We start from the raw sequence: 18,847 nt of genomic DNA, 5'->3' as shown, positions 1-18,847 counted from the left end.
CTTTCTTCTTTATGGCTGCGTAATGGTACCCAAACTTTTTACTTTATGACATTGCTGTTTCTATAGGCAGCAGTGACAGCAGGATTCTGGGCAACAGGATTCTGGGTTTCTAAGTGGTCCAGCAAGCTCTAAAACAAGGATCAGGGTCAGCCTTTCAGGGACTCCTCAAAGCATAAAAGAACTTGAGCCCCTCCTTACTATTTTCCTTTATAGCCAGTGCTGCATTGCTGGCTACAGTATTCCATTGAAGATTAGCCATTACACAGATGTCATGAAAATGGTGGCATGAGGTGAGCCTCTGTAAAGCTTCCCTGGAATTTACAGTGAATCGAACAACAATAATTCCACAAAGGATTCCCTGTACAGCAGACAGGCATGACGAACAGGCCCACTACCGAAGTCACCTATAGGTGACGAATCGCATGAGCGGGGGAGGAGGGAAAGGAGAAGTGTGGAGACGGAGCCATGCAGGACGCAGACCTAGCTCAGTGCTCCGAGCTCACAGCATCCCGGAACTACCGCAGCTGTGGGAGAGGGAAGAACTCGGACTCCTAGGGCTCCACTTCCCACAGGGCTGAGGGGGCAGCATATAACACGGCTGAACCCAACGCTCACGGCAGAGACCTCAGAGAAAAGACTGAGGGAAGAAGGCTGAAAATGGTGGTTTAAGCCCTCACTGCCGAGCAGAGACGGGAAGCCTTAGGCACTGAGACTAGCCGCCCCTGCCCTACCCTCCCAGAGCTTGCCCCGCCCCCACCTTCCCAGTGATACAAAAAGAACAGTAGCAGTGTAAGATCAAAAGAATAGAATATTTGCTGTTCTGAGATCTGTGGACCGCAGACACAAATTCTCAACCCAACTAGTTCCAGCGAAGGGGAGGGAGCTGTGGAAGCAGGACCGGCTGTGGTGGTGGTCGCCACCATTGCTCTGGGCCACCTCTCAAAACTCACCCCGCCCCTGACCCCACCTATCTGGGCGGATCCCTGCAGGAGTAAACAGAATTGCTGAAACACTCAGGCTCTGAATCTGGAGCTGGAGAGCTTTGGAACATCTAAAGCTCTCCACATACCCACTGGGACACTGCGCCCTGTGACCTAGACGAACTATTAACAGAGGAGAAGCCCTTCTCCCAGGGAATCCCCCAATTTGCGAGAAGCTGGAATAGTGCAGTGAAAACAGCACTACCGTGTGGGAGAAGAAAAATAGGCTGCAGTCGGAGAAAAACTAAAACATTATACCAACAACTACTGGAAAACAAAAGAAAGACCTCTTCCTATCTACCTGTTGCAAAGCCACTCCTGTAGATGTCTAGGAAGAGAAATAGTAAATCAGTAATTGCCATGAATAACCAAGGCAAAAAGATAGCTCAGAAAGAAAGTGAAAAGTCTCCAGAAAAGGAACTTAAAGATACAGAAATATGTGACTTAAATGACAGAGAATTCAACTTTGCAGTTCTGAAAAAACTCAACGAGATGCAAGAAAACACAGATAGGCAGTTAAACGAACTCAGAAACACAATCAAAGAACAGTATGAGCATTTTACGAAAGAGATTGAAATTTTGAAAAAGAACCAAATAGAATTTCTGGACATTAAGAACTCCATAGAAGAAATCAAGAACGAAATAACCAGCTTAGGTAGTAGAGTTGACCAGAGGGAGGAAAGAATCAGTGACATCGAAGATAGAAACCTGGAAATAACACAGATGGAAGAAGAAAGAGAATTGAGACTTCAAAGAAATGAAAGAACTTTCTCATTCCATCAGAAAGAGCAATATAAGAATAATGGGTATACCAGAAGGAGAAGAAAGAGAGAAGGGAACAGAGAATATATTCAAACAAATTGTCGATGAGAACTTCCCAAACTTGTGGACAGAACTGGGCCCTGAAATCCAAGAAGCAAACAGAACACCTAATTACTTCTATCCCAACAGGCCTTCTCCAAGGCACATTGTATTGAAGCTGTCTAAAATCAACGACAAAGAAAAAATCCTCAAAGCAGCCAGGGAAAAGAAGACGGTAACTTACAAAGGAAAGCCCATTAGATTATCATCAGATTTTTCAGCAGAAACTCTACAAGCCAGGAGGGAGTGGAAACAAATATTCAAACTATTGAAGGAGAGAAATTATGAGCCAAGAATAATATATCCAGCAAAGATATCCTTTAGATATGAAGGAGGAATTAAGACATTTCCAGACATACAGAAGCTGAGGGAATTTTCTAATACATGACCTACACTACAAGAAATACTAAAGGAGGCTATTCGACCACCATCAACGAACAATTTGTGGCAACCAAAACATACAAAAGGAGAGAGTAAAGGCCTCAACCGGAATACGGGAATGGAGAAAGTAAGCGTGCTGAAGAAAACGGAATACTCTAAATATCAAACTTTCTTTTACATAAACTTAAGGGTAACCACTTAAAGAAAATCCAGAACTGAAATATATACTGTAATAAGAGAAGAAACAGAGGGAAACATCATAGAATACCACCACACAGAAAATAATAGACAACAACAAAAAGGCAAAGAAACAATGGAGACACAGCGTTACCAGAAAACCAAAGATACAATGACAGGAAATCCTCACATATCAATAATCACTCTAAATGTAAATGGACTGAACTCACCAATAAAAAGGCACAGAGTAGCAGATTGGATGAAAAAATTAAACCCAACCATATGTTGTCTCCAAGAGACACATCTCAGTTACAAGGACAAGCATAGACTCAAAGTGAAAGGGTGGAAATTGACATTCCAAGCAAATGGTACCTGAGAAAATCAGGTGTAGCCATAATGACATCAGATGAAACAGACTTCAAGGTGAAAAAGATAACAAGACACAAAGATGGACATTTCATAATGGTGAAGGGGACTATATAACAAGAAGACATAACAGTCATCAATATTTATGCCCCCAATCAGGGAGCACCGAAATATACCAAGCAACTACTAACAGAACTAAAGGGAGAAATTGACCAAAACACAATTATACTAGGGGACTTAAATACATCATTGACAGCTATGGATAGATCATCCAAACAGAAAATAAATAACGAAATAGCGCCCTAAATGACACATTAGATGAAATGGACATAATTGACATTTTGGAGCACTTCATCCTAAAACATCAGACTATACATTTTTTTCTAGTGTACACGGAACATTCTCAAGGATAGACCATATATTGGGACAAAAAATCAGTCTCAACAAATTTAAGAACATTGAAATCATACCAAGCATATTCTCTGATCACAAGGCTTTGAAATTGGATAGCAACTGTAAAAAGAAAGCTGGAAAAAACACAAATACATGGAGATTAAACAACACACTTTTAAAGAAGGACTGGGTCAAAGAAGAAGTTAGAGGAGACATCAAAAGATATGTAGAAACAAATGACAATGAAAATACATCCTACCAAAATATTTGGGATGCAGCGAAAGCAGTTTTAAGAGGGAAATTTATCTCATTACAGGCCTATCTCAAGAAACAAGAAAACTCCCAAATAAATAACCTCATGTTACACCTTAAAGAACTAGAAAAAGAAGAACAAGTGAAACCCAAGGTCAGCAGAAGAAAGGAGATAACAAAAATTAGAGCAGAACTAAATGAAATAGAGAACAAAAAGACAATAGAAAAAATTAATGTGACAAAGAGCGGGTTCTTTGAAAAGATTAACAAAATTGAAAAACCCTTGGCTAGACTTACTAAGATAAAAAGAGAGAAGACACTAATTAACAAAATCAGAAATGAAAAAGGGGAAGTTTTCACGGACACCACAGAAATACAAAGGATCATCCAAGAATACTATGAAGGACTATATGCCACCAAATTCAACAACCTAGAAGAAATGGACAAGTTCTTAGAAACATATAGCCTTCCAAGGCTGAACCATGAAGAATTGGAAAATCTAAACAGACCGATCACCAGTAATGAAATTGAATCAGTCATCCAAAACCTTCCCAAAAGCAAAAGTCCAGGACCAGATGGCTTCACTAGTGAATTCTACCAAACCTTCAAAGAGGATCTAATACCAATCCTGCTCAAACTCTTCCAAAAATTTGAAGAAGAGACAGTACTCCCTAACTCATTTTATGAGGCCAACATTACCCTGATACCAAAACCTGGTAAGGACAACACAAAAAAAGAAAACTACAGACCAATATCTCTGATGAATACAGATGCAAAAATCCTAAATAAAATTCTAGCAAATAGAATACAACAATGCATTAAAGATTATTCATCACGACCAAGTGGTTTTCATCCCCGGGGCACAAGGATGGTTCAACATCTGCGAATCCATCAATGTGATACATCACATAAACAAAATAAAGGACAAAAATCATATGATTATATCAATTGATGCAGAAAAAGCATTTGACAAGATACAACATCCATTTATGATTAAAACACTTAATAAAATGGGTATAGAAGGAAAATACCTTAACATAATAAAGGCCATATATGACAAGCCCTCTGCTAATCTCATAATTAATGTTGAAAAACTGAAGCCCTTTGCTCTATGTTCAGGAACACGACAGGGCTGTCCCCTATCACCTCTGCTTTTCAACATAGTGTTGGAGGTCCTTGCCAGAGCAATCAGGCAAGAGAAAGAAATAAAAGGCATCCAAATTGGGAATGAAGAAGTTAAATTGTCACTCTTTGCAGATGACATGATGCTATATATAGAAAACCCTAAAGACTCCACCAAAAAGCTATTAGGAACAATCAACGAATACAGTAAAGTTGCCGGCTACAAAATCAACGTACAAAAGTCCATTGCTTTCCTATATACTGACAATGAAATCTCAGAAAAAGAAACACAAAAAACAATTCCTTTTGCAATTGCAGCAAAAAGAATAAAATACCTAGGAATAAACTTAACCAAGGATGTGAAAGACCTATATGCTGAAAACTATAAGACATTTTTGAAAGAAATTGAAGAAGACACAAAAAAATGGAAAGAGATTCCGTGCTCATGGACTGGAAGAATCAACATAGGTAAAATGGCCATATTATCCAAAGCAATATACAGATTTAATGCAATCCCCATCAAAATCCCAATGGCATATTTTAAAGGAATAGAACAAAAAATCATCAGATATTTTTGGACAACAAAAGACCCCGAATAGCCAAAGCAATCTTAATAAAAAAGAACAATACTAGAGGTATGAAACTTCCTGACTTTGGCTTGTACTACAGGGCTACAATAATCAAAACAGCATGGTATTGGCAGAAAAACAGACACATAGACCAATGGAATAGAATTGAGAACCCAGAAATAAAACCACATAAATATTGACAGATAATTTTTGACAAAGAGGCAGAAAACATACAATGGAGAAATGACAGCCTCTTCAATAAATGGTGCTGGCGGAATTGGATAGCCACGTGCAAAAGAGTGAAACTGGAATGCTATCTGTCACCCTGTACCAAAATTAATTCAAAATGGATCAAAGGCTTAAGCATAAACCTGACACAATATACTACATAGAAGAAAACATAGGTACTAACCTTACGGACCTTGGGTTCAAAGAGAATTTTATGAATTTGACTCCAAAGGCAAAGGAAGTAAAAGCTGAAATAAACGAATGGGACTATATGAAAGTTAAAAGCTTCTGCACAGCAAAAGAAACCATCGACAAAATAAAGAGGCCACCAACTGAATGGGAGAAGATTTTTCCAAACAGTGCCTCCGATAAGGGGCTAATATCCAGAATATACAAGGAATTCAAGCAACTCAACAACAAAAAAACAAGCAACCCAATTGAAAAATGGGCAGAGGACCTGAAGAGACATTTCTCCAAAGAGGACATACAAATGGCAAATAGACATATGAAAAAATGCTCAACATCACTAATCATCAGAGAAATGCAAATAAAAACCACAATGAGATATCACCTCACCCCAGTCAGAATGGCTATCATCAACAAGACAAATAGTAACAAGTGTTGGAGAGGCTGTGCAGAAAAAGGAACCCTCATACACTGTTGGTGGGAATGCAGACTGGTGCAGCGCTATGGAAGGCAGTATGGAGGTTCCTCAAAAAATTACGAATAGAATTGCCATATGACCCAGCAATCCCTCTCCTGGGTATCTACCCAAAAAATCTGAAAACATTTATCCATAAAGACACGTGTGCTCCAATGTTCATGGCAGCTTTGTTTACGGTGGCCAAGACATGGAAACAACCAAAATGTCCTTCGATAGATGAATGGATAAAGAAGTCGTGGTATATATACACAATGGAATACTATTTGGAGGTAAGAAAACATGATATAGGAACATATGTGACGACATGGATGGATCTTGAGAGTGTAATGCTGAGCGAAATAAGTGAGACAGAAAAAGCAGAGAACCATGTGATTTCACTGATATGTGATATATAAACCAAAAACAACAAAAGAACAAGACAAACAAATGAGAAACAGAAACACATAGACCCAGACAATAGTTTAGTGGTTACCAGAGGGTAAGGGGGGTGGGGGGTGGGAGATGAGGGTAAGTGGGATCAAATATATGGTGATGGAAGGAGAACTGACTCTGGGTGGTGAATACACAATGGGATTTATAGATGATGCAATACTGAATTGTACACCTGAAATCTATGTAATTTTGCTAACAATTGTCACCCCAATAAATTTAAAAATAAATTAAAAAACAAAAAACAAAACGAAAGCACCTCTATCTCTCCTAGCCCAGAAGGGTGAAACTGTGATCTGGGCCTGGGAAATGTCTTACCAAATCCCCTAAATGACAAAGACATAAAGGAGGCATATGTCCCTGTGAGTCCCCAACTGATGTAGGGCACTTGTATGTGAGTGAGTGCCGGGACTGTGCCTCATGAGACCACAGAATGGAAACACGGATCCAGGAGAGGCAAAGAGTTTTACAAAGAGGATGGTTTACTGAAAGGAAACTTTCAGAGCTGCCGAGCAGGAGGGAGTCCCGAATAGGGGTGCCCCATGACTGAGGCAAAAGCTCTTACTTTTATACCTTCCCTTGCCTGTTTGGGGAAGGGGAGCTGTTTGAAGAAGGGATCTGGCTCCTTCTAATGAAATTCGTCTACCATGTTTGCTCTGCTTGCCCATCCTGAAGGAATTAGCAAAATAACCCACACTTATCTGTCAGATTGGCTCCGTTTGTCAGGCCAAAAGGACTTTTACGATTAATCTCAAGGTGTTGTTGAATTTTGTCATGGAACAAAGGAGTGATGTCAAAACCTGGAGGGTCAGAATATGGCTGCTTTGTTTATTCCACCAGGGACCTCCCTGTCTACCTAGCGACAGGACACGCCAGCTAACCTGTCTCAAACCCCCTCTGAAGAGGAAACCCTAACTGCTGCTAGGGGATAGGGGCGACGCCCGCGATGGCTGCTTCAGGCTGACCGGGGGCATGGCAGAGAGACCGGCAGTTAGGGCTTGTCCAGAGGCCTATCCAAGGGTCCCCGGTAGATGAACAAGTCCAGGTGAGGATGTTGTCTTGTAGGCCAGTGGGTAGTCTGTAAGCTGAGATGCATTGTAGGCAGCAGCATGAGGTCATATCTATAATAATGAATGAAAGAGAAACGAGAAAATTTTCTTTAAGTCCTGTTAAACTGGGAAGCTAGGAAGAAAATATCTAAGCTGAAGAATCTTGTGTTTAGTTTAATATTGGAAAATGGGTCATGAATTTGTTGAAGTTATTCTTTAATTAACTGTGAATTATCAGAGAGATTGAAACAGCATAACCCTTTAAACTTTTTACACCCTTGATTGTGTTTGAAAAGTAGATCATCCATGCCAGCTCTGTTTGAGACCTGTTTCTCTGACCTAGCCTAACTCTTGTCTCATAGCTTGGATAGCCTGTGAGATGGCGTTTGGGGATTTTGTCATTGAGTGAGCTATTTGACTATTTAGTCTTCGGTATGTTATTTTGTATCAAAGAACTGTCATCAGTGAGGAGCGCCAATCTGGGTTGTCTAGGGGTGTTTGTCGTAGAAATGTTCTGGCGGCAGCATAGGTCTGTATTATAATTTATTGGCAGTTAATCCTTCCTCCATCTCTGGGAGGAAGGTGGCAGGATTAAGGGTGGTGCGGGTCCGTATTTGGGTTACAGGCCTTTTATGAGAGGGCCTGATGCCCAAGGAGGCGGCTATCAGTGAGCCTGTGACTCTTATTAGCATCTAAAGGCCCTTGAATGTGGTGTGGGGCAAAAACGGTTAAGTCTTGCCTCATGGTGAGCTTGGTGGCTTTGGGAACAGGGGGGCAGCTGTAGTTATGGCCTGTGGCCAAGCTGGCCAGCCGCATGCTATGAGGTCTAGTTCTTTTCTTAAATGTTTCAGAATCTTTTTTAAGTTTAATTTGTTTGTTTTACATTTCCTTAAGTTATAGACCAATGAGAAGAAACAGACTGAGTAAACTGAGGCCAAATATGGGTGCTGTCTTTATCTTTACAACCAAAGCAGTTTTCGGAGGAGAAAGGTCCAGAATGAGTGGTTGAGACAGAATAAATGGCTTCTATATCAACTAGGAAATTAATAGGCTTATATGTCATGTCATGGTCACCTGCCGTTTTACCCCCAGTGATGAGAATATCTTGGGATCCGCTGGGAACTTCAGGGCCAATAGTAATGATGCCCAGTTTGGGGGAGGGAGTTGGTCCTTGCTCCCTTCAGAACAAGGGGTACTCTCTCCTGTAGTGCCCTTCTGTCTGTGTAGGGGGCACGGCTGTTTTGGAGGATTAGGAATCCAGTGATCTGGGCTTGTATATCCAGACGAGGCTTTTTTATCTGGTGCTTTCTCTCTGGGGCTTTTGGAGTGCCCTGAGGTGGCTTCAGCCTTGGGTTGTCTACACCTGTGGCCAGAAGTCTGGCCTGTCTCTGGTCTCATCCTGTGGTCTCACTGTTCCTTTATTCCTCATTTTTCTGTCTTGGCTGTTAAAGACATTTAAACAAATTCCTGGCCTTCTCTAGGATCTGAGCCTGTTAATCAGGGATGTAACAGTGGGCCGGAACCGTTAGAATTCCCTGCCAGTTAGGGGGAAATATTAGGCTAAGCTTCCTTATATTGTCCCATAGCTGATACCGAGGAAAGCACACCAACTCTAGCAGTTCAACAATACAAAAGGTGACTTAACTATTAGACAAATTCAGTTTTGGGGTTTAATTTTTGAGGAACCAAGGAGTTGATTGAGTAAATGTAAAACCTAGAAAATTATTCTGTTGGCATATTTACTGAGAACCAAAAGCAAGCAATGAGCACTTCGGAAGGAGGAGTGCTCATTTTCCTTGAGTCCCCAAATGATTTAAACAATGTTGGATCTGCTAGTAGTTTATGGGTGATGGCCAGGATCGTGTCTCATGAAGCCGAAGAATGGACCCACGCACCGGGGAGAGGCCAAAATTTGTAAAGGAAGTGTGGGGACACAGCCAGGAGTGCAGTTTCCAGGCTCTTGGCCTCTCATGGAACAGTGCTGGCTCAGGTAGTAAATGGCCATCAACTGTGATTGGATGGCCATCAGCTGTAACCAGTGAGCCATTGGTCACTAATATAACTTCCGTGGATGTGCTAGCAGAAAATGGGGGGCTAGCAAGAAGATGGTGGCTGAGCTAGCAAGAGCGGATTGCAGTTAGCACGGCGGATTGCAGCTAGCAAGTGAGGTTGGTTGGCAGAGACAAGTGAACAGCAGATTGCGGATCCTGTGGCTCTTGCTTCCTGTGTCTCCAACCCAGCCGCCAGCGAGAATATAGTGGTATGACTCCCCTACCTATGGCTCCATGGGTGTTCCTTTTTGGCCTCACCATTTCCTGCGTTCTTATGTGGGGCGCGGGAGTAGAGACCCTGCAGGCCATCCCGCTTGACAAATGGCGTAGTCGCCAGGATACGGTGCCGGCCAAAATTCTCTGAAGGGCAGTGGAGCAGTTTGTACATATGAAGACTCAGTCTCAGGAAGACCAGGAGGAGTAGCTGCTGGAGAGCTGGACCACAGTGGAGGGATGGGAAGACATGGCCGGTTCCCGAACCAGCATAGGCCGGAGAAAGCAAAGGTTTTTGTGGCCCTATTGCTGGGAAGTTCATGCTGAGGCAGCCCAGATGCAGGACTTGTCATCCCAGAAGGAAACGCTTGCTGAGTCCTCCATGGGAGATGCGGGTGAGGTCAAGGTCGTCCCTCACCCCCAGGACAGCCCTGGCGAATGACTATGGACTATGGGGAATTGCCTTACATCCCTAATTTAATGGACCACTTGACTGTTTGGGAACATACCACCATGGAGTGGAACTGGCGGATGTTTGCTTTTGTGTCTTGACTGGCCGCCATTGAGAATATGTAAGCACCTTGACTGTGAGTCGCTGTTGTTCCAGCACGGTACCCTGAGAGGCCCAGAGAGAGTGGCAGTGCCCTGAGAGCCCTGGCTGAGCCCAGGAAGTCTGGCTGTGCCCACAGAGAGTGGCAGTGTCCTGAGAGCCCTGGCTGAGTCCTGGAAGTCTGGCTGTGCCCAGAGAGAGTGGCAGTGCCCTGATATGTCTTGGCTGTGCCCAGGGAGATTGGTGGTACCCTAAGAAGCCCAGGAAGTCTGGCTGTGCCCAGAAGAACTGGTGTGTGCCCTGAGAGCCCTGGCTGTGCCCAGAGTGCCTGGGTGTATCCAGGATATTGCATTGACCTCCAGGCTCCTCGCACAGGGCCCCATGTGGAAGACGCTTGTCGCGTAGTGAGGCGTGACCCTGTAGGTGTGGAGTGTGGGGACAGAACCAGGAGTGCAGTTTCCAGGCTCTTGGCCTCATGTGGAAAGGTGCTGGCTCAGGTAGTAAATGGCCATTAACTGTGATTGCATGGCCATCAGCTGTGGCTAGTTGGCCGTCAGCTGTAACCAGTGAGACATTGGCCACTAATATAACTGCTGTGGCTACACTAGCACCAAATGGGGGCTAGCAAGAAGAAGGTGGCTGAGCTAGGAAGAGCGGATTACAGATAGCATGGCGGAGTGCAGCTATCAAGTGAGGTTGGATGGCAGAGACAAGTAGGCGGCGGGTTGCGGATTATGTGGCTCCTGCTTCCTGTGTCTCCAACCCAGCCTCCAGCGAGAATATAGTGGTATGACTCCCCTATCTATGGCTCTGTGGGTGTTCCTTTTTGGCCTCACCGTGTCCTGCGTTCTTATGTGGGGAGCGGGAGTAGAGACCCAGAAGCTACCCCGTATACCACCGTACATGACAGGTAGTGACTCTGGGCACTGGGAGCAGATGGGAATTACCAGTTTTCCCACCAGGGATGCATTTTGATCATCAACTCTCCTTATCTTGGGGACATTGCCTGCTCCGTGAATCCTAGGAGCTGTGTCTGCTTGCTTGTTGAGGTGCTTGCTGCCTTGGGCTAACTTTTAGCCTTCTTCTGGGCCATGGCCTATGCCTGCAATCCCCTTTGGAAACCTGTGCCTATCCATGAGCCTAGATTCCTGCCAGCCAACCATCCACCCCACTCCAGAGGTTCCATTGCCTCCTAGATGCACCTACTCCATTCTGTCTACATTACCTGCACTAGGCCAGGACTTACCCTGACGTATGACATTATGCACAGGGTCCTTGTGTTCTGTGAAGGAGTACAGAGTGGGAGCTTTGGAGCCACAGCTCTCTGTGTTTGAATCCCAACTCTACCTCTTCCTAACTGTGGGAACTTGAACAGGTTACTCAGCTTCTCTGGACCTCAGTTGCTTCATCTGCAAAATGCGATAGTATTAATACCTACTCTCGTAGGGTTATTGGGAGCATTCAAGGGCATAATAGTGAAAAGCACTTAGAAGAATCACTGCCACATAGTAAAAGCTCAGTAAATGTTAGATAGTATTAGTATTATTAGTATTATTTTACATTGAAGGTTTAATGGGCACATGTAGGCATATTTTCACCTTGTTTTCCTCTTTGATCTGCACAACACCTCCAGCAAGGTAGATATGAAAGGTATTGATTAGCATCCCAATTTTTGAGATGAGGAAATTGACACTTGGCTATATGAAGGGATTAAGTGATATTAAGTGGCTGTGGTGAATGAGAAATTTTCTGATTTCCCATTTCATGTTATTTTTTCCTCCCACGGAACACTGAAAAAGGTATATCATTATTCATCCAATAAACATTTATTGAATGACTCAGCCCAGTGCTGAGCTGGGCGCTCATGATAAAAAGGGGACAGATCACTGTGCTCTTGCAGTTACCATTCTGGGAGGATATAGTAGCAAGTAAATAATAATAAAAGGGATACATCTCTTGCTGCCTTTAGGATTCTCTCTTTGTATTTAACTTTTGGCATTTTAATTATGATGTGTCTTGGTGTGGGCCTCTTTGGGTTCATCTTGTTTGGGACTCTCTGTGCTTCCTGGGCTTGTATGTCCATTTCCTTCACCAGGTTAGGGAAGTTTTCTTGCGGGAAATATTCCAAGTGATGAAAAGCAACGACATACAACCAAGATTACTCAAACCAACAAGTCTGTCATTTAGAATTGAAGGACAGATAACCAGCTTCCCAGACAAGAAACAGATGAAGGAGTTCATCACCACCAAACCAGTATTACAAGGAAACTTAGAGGGACGTCTTTAATGGGAGGGGTTTAAGGATGGGTGAAAGGGGAAGGAATTAAGAAAAACAAATTGATAGTTAATGCAGAATGCGGAATATAGTCAGTAATGTTGTAAAGATCATGTAAGGTACCCGATGAGCACTGGACTTATCGGGGGGATCACGTCCTAGTCTGTGTAGAGGCCTGACCACTGTGCTATACACCTGAAGCTGAAGTAGAATAATATTGAATGTCAACTATAACTAACTATATAGGTCTATATAGTCACGGGATGTGGAGCACAACATAGGGAAGATACTAGATGGTATTGTAACAGCCATATGAGATGTCAGAGGGGTAGTAGCTTGGGGGGTGTGTTATCACTTTATGAGGGGTTTAGATGTCTATTATTATACATTGCTTTGTACACCTGAAACTAATAAAAATATATATTTTTTAAAAAGGATATATCGATTGGCATGATGAAAGTAAAACAGGGTGATGTAATGAAGAGTAACTGTGGGAGATCGGATGGCGAAGGCAGGCTTTCCTGAGGAGGAGACTTTCATGACAAGGAGGAGTTGAGCTAGAAACATCGTCACCTTGGATATGTAGCTGGAATGTGGGAGGGAAGATTTCCTAAAGAGGAGCTTCCAAGGTCCTGCTCTGGGCCACCACAGACAAGCGGAAGGAGTCGGAAGAAGGGCTACAGGTTAAGGGTGGCTCAGGGCCCAAAGTCAGAAAGACTTGCTAAATTACAGAGAGACTTTCTAGAGAGGTAGAAGAGCAAAGAAACTTGTGAAGGGTGGAAGGGAAATTTGTTGTTTCCTACAGGTATTTATTAAGTTTAACTATGTTTTAAAACAAACTTTATTGACATATAATTTAGATAGAATAACATTCACTAATTTTTTTTAAATTTATTGGGGTGACAATTGTTAGTAAAATCACATAGATTTCAGGTGTACAATTCTGTATTACTTCATCTATAAATCCCATTGTGTATTCACCACCCAGAGTCAGTTCTCCTTCCATCACCATATATTCGATCCCCCTTACCCTCATCTCCCACCCCCCACCCCCCTTACCCTCTGGTAACCACTAAACTATTGTCTGGGTCTATGAGTTTTTGTTTTTCATTTGTTTGTCTTGCTCTTTTGTTGTTTTTGGTTTATATACCACATATCAGTGAAATCATATGGTTCTCTACTTTTTCTGTCTGACTTATTTCCCTTAGCATTATACTCTCAAGATCCATCCATGTCGTCACATATGTTCCTATATCATGTTTTCTTACCTCCAAATAGTATTCCATTGTGTATATATACCACGACTTCTCTATCCATTCATCTATCGAAGGACATTTTGGTTGTTTCCATGTCTTGGCCACCGTAAACAAAGCTGCCATGAACATTGGAGCACACGTGTCTTTATGGATAAATGTTTTCAGATTTTTGGGGTAGATACCCAGGAGAGGGATTGCTGGGTCATATGGCAATTCTATTCGTAATTTTTTGAGGAACCTCCATACTGCCTTCCATAGCGCTGCACCAGTCTGCATTCCCACCAACAGTGTATGAGGGTTCCTTTTTCTGCACAGCCTCTCCAACACTTGTTACTATTTGTCTTGTTGATGATAGCCATTCTGACTGGGGTGAGGTGATCTCTCATTGTGGTTTTTATTTCCATTTCTCTGATGATTAGTGATGTTGAGCATTTTTTCATATGTCTATTTGCCATTTGTATGACCTCTTTAGAGAAATGTCTCTGCAGGTCGTCTGCCCATTTTTCAATTGGGCTGTTTGTTTTTTTGTAGTTGAGTTTCATGAGTTCCTTGTATATTCTGGATATTAGCCCCTTATTGTAGGCACTGTTTACAAAAATCTTCTCCCACTCAGTTGGTTGCCTCTTCATTTTGTCGATGGTCTCTTTTGCTGTGAAGAAGCTTTTAAGATTCATATAGTCCCATTCGTTTATTTTAGCTTTTACTTCCCTTGCATTTGGAGTAAAATTCATGAAATGCTTTTGAACCCAAGGTCCATAAAGTTAGTACCTATGTTTTCTTCTACGCAGTTTACTGTCTCAGGTCTTATGCTTAAGTCTGTTCCATTTTGAATTAATTTTGGTACATGGTGACAGATAGCAGTCCGGTTTCATTCTTTTGCACGTGGCTATCCAATTCTCCCAGCACCATTTATTGAAGAGGCTGTCTTTCCTCCATTGTATGTTTTTAGCTCCTTTGTCGAAAATTATCTGTCCATATTTATGTGTTTTTATTTCTGGGTTCTCAATTCTATTCCATTGGTCTATGTGTCTGTTTTTCTGCCAATACCATGCTGTTTTGATTATTGTAGCCCTGTAGTACAAGCTAAAGTCAGAGAGTGTGATACCTCCAGCATTGTTCTTTTTTCTTAAGATTGCTTTGGCTATTCGGGGTCTTTTGTGGTCCAAACAAATCTGATGATTTTTTGTTCTGTTTCTTTAAAAAGTGCCATTGCTATTTTGATGGGGATTGCACTGAAACTGTATATTGCTTTGGGTAATATGGTCATTTAAACAATGTTGATTCTTCCAATCCATGAGCATGGAATATCTTTCCATTTCTTTGTGTCTTCTTCAATTTCTTTCAAAAATGTCTTATAGTTTTCAACATATAGGTCCTTCACATCCTTAGTTAAATTTATTTCTAGGTATTTTATTCTTTTTGCTGCAATTGCAAAAGGAATTGTTTTTTGTATTTCTTTTTCTGAGATTTCATTGTTAGTATATAGGAATGCAATAGACTTTTGTACGTTGATTTTGTAGCCAACGACTTTTCTGTATTCGTGATTGTTTCTAATAGCTTTTTGGTGGAATCTTTAGGGTTTTCTATATATAGCATCATGTCATCAGCAAAGAGTGATAATTCAACTTCTTCATTCCCAATTTGGATGTCTTTTATTTCTTTCTCTTGCCTAATTGCTCTGGCAAGGACTTCCAACTCTATGTTGAAAAGTAGAGGTGATAGGGGACAGCCCTGTCGAGTTCCTGAACGTAGAGAAAAGGGATTCTGTTTTTCACCACTAATTATGAGATTACCTGAGGGCTTTTCATAAATGGCCATTATTATGTTAAGGTATTTTCCTTCTATACCTACTTTATTAAGTGTTTTAATCATAAATGGATGTTGTATCTTGTCAAATGCTTTTTCTGCATCAATTTATATAATCATATGATTTTTGTCCTTTATTTTGTTTATGTGATGTATCACATTGATGGATTTGCAGATGTTGAACCATCATTGTGTCCCGGGGATGAACCCTACTTGGTCGTGATGAATAATCTTTTTAATGCATTGTTGTATTCGATTTGCTAGAATTTTATTTAGGATTTTTGCATCTGTATTCATCAGAGATATTGGTCTGTAGTTTTTTTTGTGTGTGTTGTCCTTACCAGGTTTTGGTATCAGGGTAATGTTGGCCTCATAAGATGAGTTAGGGAGTACTGTCTCTTCTTCAATTTTTTGGAAGAGTTTGAGCAGGATTGGTATTAGATCCTCTTTGAAGGTTTGGTAGAGTTCACTAGTGAAGCCATCTGGTCCCGGACTTTGCTTTTGGGAAGGTTTTGGATGACTGATTCAATTTCATTACTGGTGATCGGTCTGTTTAGATTTTCCAGTTCTTCATGGTTCAGCCTAGGAAGGCTATATGTTTCTAAGAACTTGGCCATTTCTTCTAGGTTATTGAATTTCGTGGCATATAGTCCTTCATAGTATTCTTTGATGATCCTTTGTATTTCTGTGGTGTCCGTGTTAACTTCCCCATTTTCATTTCTGATTTTTTTAATTTGTGTCTTCTCTCTTTTTATCTTAGTGAGTTTAGCCAAGGGTTTGTCAATTTTGTTAATCTTTTCAAAGAACAAGCTCTCTGTCACATTAAGTTTTTCTGTTGTCTTTTTCTCCTCTATTTCATTTAGTTCTTTTCTGATTTTTGTTATTTCCTTTCTTCTGCTGAGATTGAGTTTCACTTGTTCTTCTTTTTCTAGTTCTTTAGGGTGTAACATGAGGTTATTTATTTGGGAGTTTTCTTGTTTCTTGAGATAGGCCTATAATGGTGTAAATTTCCCTTTTAATACTGCTTTCGCTGCATCCCAAAAGTTTTGGTAGGATGTATTTTCATTGTCATTTGTTTATATTTATCTTTTGATCTCTCCTCTAATTTCTTCTTTGACCCAGTCGTTCTTTAAAAATATGTTGTTTAATCTCCATGTATTTGTGTTTTTTTCTGCTTTCTTTTTGCAGTTGATATCCAATTTCAAAACCTTGTGATCAGAGAATATGCTTGGTATGATTTCAATCTTCTTACATTTGCTGAGGCTGATTTTATGTCCCAATATATGGTCTATCCTTGAGAATGTTCCATGTACACTAGAAAAGAATGTATAGTCTGATGTTTTAGGTTGAAGTGCTCTATAAATGTCACTTATGTCCATTTCATCTAATGTGTCATTTAGGGCTGCTATTTCGTTATTTATTTTCTGTTTGGATGATCTATCCATAGCTGTCAATGATGTATTTAAGTTCCCTAGTATAGCTGTGTTTTGGTCAATTTCTCCCTTTATTTCTGTTAGTAGTTGCTTGGTATATTTCGGTGCTCCCTGATTGGGGGCATAAATATTGATGAGTGTTATATCTTCTTGTTGTATAGTCCTCTTTACCATTATGAAATGTCCGTCTTTGTCTCTTGTTATCTTTTTCACCTTGAAGTCTGTTTAATCTGATATTAGTATGGCTACACCTGATTTCTCTGGGTACCATTTGCTTGGAGTGTCTATTTCTTCCCTTTCACTTTGAGTCTATGTTTGTCCTTGTAGCTGATATGTGTCTCAGCATATAGTTGGGTTTAGTTTTTTTATCCAATCTGCTACTGTGTGCCTTTTTATTGGTGACTTCAGTCCATTTACATTTAGGGTGATTATTGATATTGAGGATTTCCTGTCATTCTATCTTTAGTTTTCTGGTACTGCTGTGTCTCCATTGTTTCTTTGCCTTTTTGTTGTTGTCTATTATTTCTGTGTGGTGGTATTCTATGATGTTTCCCTCTGTTTCGTCTTTTATTACAGTATATATTTCAGTTCTGTATTGTTTTTGAGTGGTTACCCTTTAGTTTGTGTAAAAGAAAGTTTGATATTTAGAGTATTCTATTTACTTCAGAACGCTTACTTTCTCCATTCCCATATTCCGGTTCAGGCCTTTACTCGCCCCCTTTTTATGTTTCGGTTGCCACAAATTGTCCCTGTTGATGGTGGTCGAAGAGCCTCCTTTAGTATTTCTTGTAGTGTAGGTCATGTATTAGAAAATTCCCTCAGCTTCTGTAAGTCTGGAAAGGTCTTTATTCCTCCTTCATATGTAAAGGATATCTTTGCTGGATATATTATTCTTGGCTCTTAATTTCTCTCTTTCAATAGTTTGAATATTTGGTTCCACTCCCTCCTGGCTTGTAGAGTTTCCGCTGAAAAATCTGATGATAATCTAATGGGCTTTCCTTTGTAGATTACCGTCTTCTTTTCCCTGGCTGCCTTGAGGATTCTTTCTTTGTTGTTGATTTTAGACAGCTTCAGTGCAATGTGCCTGGGAGAAGGCCTGTTGGAATCGAGGTAATTAGGTGTTCTGTTTGCTTCTTGGATTTGAGGGTCCAGTTCTGTCCACAAGTTTGGGAAGTTCTCATCGACAATTTGTTTGAATATATCCTCTGTTCCCTTCTCTCTTTCTTCTCCTTCTGGTATGCCCATTATTCTTATATTGCTCTTTCTGATGGAGTGAGAAAGTTCTTGTAGAGTTCTTTCATTTCTTTTAAGTCTCAAGTCTCTTTCTTCTTCCATCTGTGTCATTTCCAGGTTTCTATCTTCGATGTCACTGATTCTTTCCTCCATCTGGTCAACTCTACTCCCTAAGCTGTTTGTTTCATTCTTGATTTCTCTATTGAGTTCTTAATCTCCAGAAATTGTATTTGGTTCTTTTTTAAAATTTAAATCTCTTTCGTAAAATGCTCACGTTGTTCTTTCATTGTGTGTCTGAGTTCATTAAACTGCCTTTCTGTGTTTTCTTGCATCTCATTGAGTTTTTTCAGAACTGCAATCTTGAATTCTCTGTCATTTAAATCACATATTTCCATATCTTTAAGTTCCTTTTCTGGAGACCCTTGTGGTTCTTTCTGAGCTGTCTTGTTGCCTTGGTTATTCATGGCGATTGCTGATTTATTATTTCTCTTCGCAGACATCTACAGGAGTGGCTTCTGCAACAGGTTGATAGGAAGAAGTCTTTCTTTTGTTTTCCAGT

The sequence above is a fragment of the Rhinolophus sinicus genome, chromosome 18, assembly GCF_057876585.1.
Source record: "Rhinolophus sinicus isolate RSI-liver-muscle chromosome 18, RSI-T2T, whole genome shotgun sequence".
Lineage (NCBI taxonomy): Eukaryota > Metazoa > Chordata > Mammalia > Chiroptera > Rhinolophidae > Rhinolophus > Rhinolophus sinicus.
This window is presented reverse-complemented; position numbering follows the sequence as displayed.